This window comes from Brachyhypopomus gauderio, chromosome 14 (genome assembly GCF_052324685.1).
Source record: "Brachyhypopomus gauderio isolate BG-103 chromosome 14, BGAUD_0.2, whole genome shotgun sequence".
Taxonomy (NCBI): domain Eukaryota; kingdom Metazoa; phylum Chordata; class Actinopteri; order Gymnotiformes; family Hypopomidae; genus Brachyhypopomus; species Brachyhypopomus gauderio.
The window spans coordinates 36,092-40,000 of NC_135224.1; the positions used below are offsets into that span (position 1 = coordinate 36,092).

General features: G+C 37.0%; 1 protein-coding gene across 6 annotated transcripts in view; it reads right to left on the bottom strand.

Moving 5' to 3' along the window:
- Positions 1 to 3,818: 3,818 nt before the first annotated feature.
- Positions 3,819 to 3,909, bottom strand: part of LOC143475618 (uncharacterized) — a 22,559-nt gene continuing 22,468 nt past the window's right edge. For all 6 annotated transcript variants that reach the window (XM_076973493.1, XM_076973497.1, XM_076973492.1 and 3 more), the window contains one exon: positions 3,819 to 3,909. This exon is cut by the window's right edge and continues 386 nt beyond it. The gene's annotated coding sequence lies outside the window, so the exon portion shown is untranslated.

The window sequence follows — 3,909 nt, forward strand, 5'->3', positions numbered from 1 at the left end:
CACTTCTTTCAGGCGTGACGTCAGCTGCGTTCTCTGAGAGCACATTGTTCGTAACAGTGTCCAGACAATTTAAAATGATAATGATATACATCAATGTTGTACCTATTTATAACACGAATTATGGATTATGTAATCTAGTGATAATCGGAAACTTCTATTGCAGAAGCAAATGTTGGAGAAGACCTGCTGTCTTCACTGTCCCGAGATGACATCAAAGATCTCTTTCCTGGTCCTGAACATTTCCTGAGGCGTCCTCTATGGCTTGCAGTGCACAAATGTGAAGAAGTAAGTTCTGCTTTATTGCTTTTATTGCTTTATTCGCTGTGATTGATCGTTTTATTAGTCTTTTGTCAAACGAGTGGAAGATGCAACAGCTGTGTTCAGAGCTCTTCCACTGCTCTTCCAGCACACTACCACCTAAGAAGCTGAGCATCTGTGAGGCTTTTTTCTATGTCCTAAAGGTGAGAATGCAATATTATATGTGCAATTATTGTTTACTTTGCACTTAATCATGCTTTCACTTTATGAAATTTACTGAGTGGAGATGCCCTAAATATTCTTAAGGTTCAGGTCTATGATATCCTGAGGTTAATAAAACCTACAAAGAATAATGAGTCAATTTTAAGTGTTAATAATAAAACCTCTAAATCTGTGCAGGTTAAATATGGTGTCCCACAAGGGACAGTCCTAGGACCACTTCTATTCACACTGTACATGTTACCCTTAGGCGAGATTATGCATAAGCATGACATCAGTTTCCATTCCTACGCAGACGACACTCAGCTATATTTATCGGCAAAACCCGATGATTTAGGCGCAAACAGTAAGATTGAGAAATGTGTAGAAGAGATAAAACATTGGATGGCGTGTAACTTTCTAGCACTAAATCCAGATAAAACAGAATTAATAATAGTTGGGTCTAGGGCTGCGAGAGACAAGATACATAATGTAGCATTGAATCTACATTCTTTTACTATAACCCCCAGCGCAGAGGTAAAGAACTTGGGCATCACAATAGACCCAGATCTCTCGTTCGATACACATATTAATAATATAACTATGGTAGCGTTCTTTCACTTGCGCAACATTGCCAAAATTAGAAACATATTAAATATTAGTGATGCAGAAAAACTAATCCATGCATTCATATCCTCTCGTTTAGATTATTGCAACAGTCTCCTAGCTGGATGCTCTGGTAAATCGATAAACAAACTCCAGCTGGTTCAGAACGCAGCAGCACGAGTTTTAACAAAAACTAAAAAGTCTGATCACATTAGTCCCATACTATCGTCATTACACTGGCTGCCAATTAGATTCCATATTGACTATAAAATACTTTTATTAACATATAAAACGCTGCATGGCTTAGCTCCAGACTATCTTAGTGAACTTATTGAACAATATAACCCAGCGCGTTCACTTCGCTCGCAGGACGCAGGGTTATTAACTGTTCCTAGGATCAAAAAGATCACAGCAGGTGGAAGAGCCTTTTCTTTTAAAGCTCCACAATTGTGGAATAATCTTCCTGCCTCTATTCGGGACTCTGACACAGTCTCAATGTTTAAAACTCAATTAAAGACTCATCTGTTTAGTTTGGCCTTTGATTAATCTGTTACATAGTTACTACATCTCGTATCTTTTCTCCGAGGTTCACCTGGAGAGTAACATTGCAGTCGGAGCCTACAATACCAGCATCGCTGCTTCGACATGGAATGAAAGCCTGGCGTTCATCAACAGACATTTACAGTGACAATATCAAAACCCAGAACTTTCATTTTTACCTTTACTTAGTCTGATTGTGTGATTTGTGTGTGACTTGTGTATTTGTCTGTATTTTGTGTAATTTGTGTGTTAACGGGCCGCCCAATGGAGGATGGGTTCCCTTTTGAGTCTTGGTTCTCCCGAGGTTTCTTCCTAATCCCCACCATCATAGGGAGTTTTTCCTCGCCACTGTCGCCTTTGGCTTGCTCATTAGGGTTCTGGACCCATAGTATTGTTAACCTTTTAAATCCTGTAAAGCGCTTTGTGACAACATGTGTTGTGAAAAGTGCTATACAAATAAACTTATTTGATTTTTGTGATTTAATTTTAATAAGATGAATAAAATTTTTTGTGGTCCATCTGTTTTTTTTGTGTATAATTTTTTTGTTGTTTTATTTCTTTGTTAATACTTTTCAATGGCAAGCCTGTTGCGTAATGTTTCAGTTTTTTATTAAACCTTCATCAGGCGTTGACTTGCCCAAAAGAGCTGTAATTAAAGCTCTGGAGAACCCTCTGCTTTTAGACCTAAAAGGAAATAAAATTAACAAAGGAATCCTCAAGATAAGATGAATAAAATAAATATAATAAACTCAAATAAGACTGGGGAGAGGCTCCTCTCAATTATCCCCGTGTTGGCTTTACTAAGAACAGGTGAACTAAGCAGTTTGAGGGAGAGGGAGAACACAGAGATCGCGAACTAATTAGAAAATAAAATCTAAGATAACTGGAACAAATTAGGACTAATTAATGAATAAAAGAACTGCTAGTGGAGTGTCAGTTCCAATGTTCTCAAACCCATTAGTAGAATTACTTAGCTCATTAGAGATCCGAACATCCATGGTCCCAGTCTTTTCAGCTCCAGTCAGCAAGTGAATTAAAATGTGTGCTGGGTATGTTATGTTTCTCAGCCACAAGAGGGGGCTGTGCCCATATTTTTGAAAAAAGCAGCAAGCCCTTACTCCAAATAAGGAGCAGAGAAATTGCAGGAGCATTATTTAAAAGTTTCTCCTTGCTTTTGGAGGAGAGAAAAAAGGAGAGATGATTTACATAAGTTAAAAAATATTTTTTACACACTAAATTAAATAGTAATTTATGCAAAACAAATTATTAATTTTCTTTTTTTGGGTTAGCAAATCTATTTTTTTATCCAACTTGGTTTCCTAGAGCACCTTATATATTATTGTATATTATGTATCCATTAATATTTCTTCTGTTTTTCCAGGATTTGGTCTGATACCAGGTAAGTGTGACAGCACAGGTTTGCAAATTAAATTGTGATAATTTTGCTTTTTGTTTTAGAAGGATTTGTGGTTAGGGTTTAGGGACCGGGGACACTGAGGTTAGGTTTAGGGTTAGAGTTGGGGTTAGGGAGGTAGGGAGGAGGGGGGGCTATGGTTAGGGTTGAGCAGAGGTGGGCAATTAATTTTTACAAGGGACCACATGAGAAACCTGAATTGTGTCAGAGGGCCACACAAACGAAAATGATGTCATTACGGTGGCCCCGCCCACCTCGCACGAACTTCCGCAAACGGTGGAGGCGTTTATACTTGCCGCGTCACATTCTGTGTAGTGTTCTCCGAAACAATGTGTGTTAGTATAAAGAAACACCCCTCAAAAACAATGGAAGGAACATTTACCTGACCAATTTTAATGTTGCTTTTTGTTTCAGATTTGAAAAGTGCTGGAATTTAGGCTAAATACTTGAAAATGTTTGAAATTGTAACTACTTCGTTTCACAACAAATAGCCATCTGAATGAACAGTTTTCTTGTATTACATTAACAAATACGAGCCTCTTGTAATTCCAGGACGAAACATGAGAACGTGAAGACTTTAAACAACCATTAAATAATGTGATAAAAAAGCGAATTATTTTGAATCATTTGTGTTGAAGCAAAAATCTTCACACACAAACCAGATTTGATTTGAAAAATATTCACTTGATGGGATCAAAAAATAAGATTCAAAATCCCTCCCATGTAAATTTTATGAAGTCCAAATTTATCCATTCTGATAATACTAATGTGAAGTTACAAAGAAACTGCACTGCAATTCCATATAGGAATATATTTATTTGCATGCTTTAACATGTTTTAATGCAAACAATTTTCAAAGGAATTCCAAGAAATACAAAGCAAAACAGTGCAAA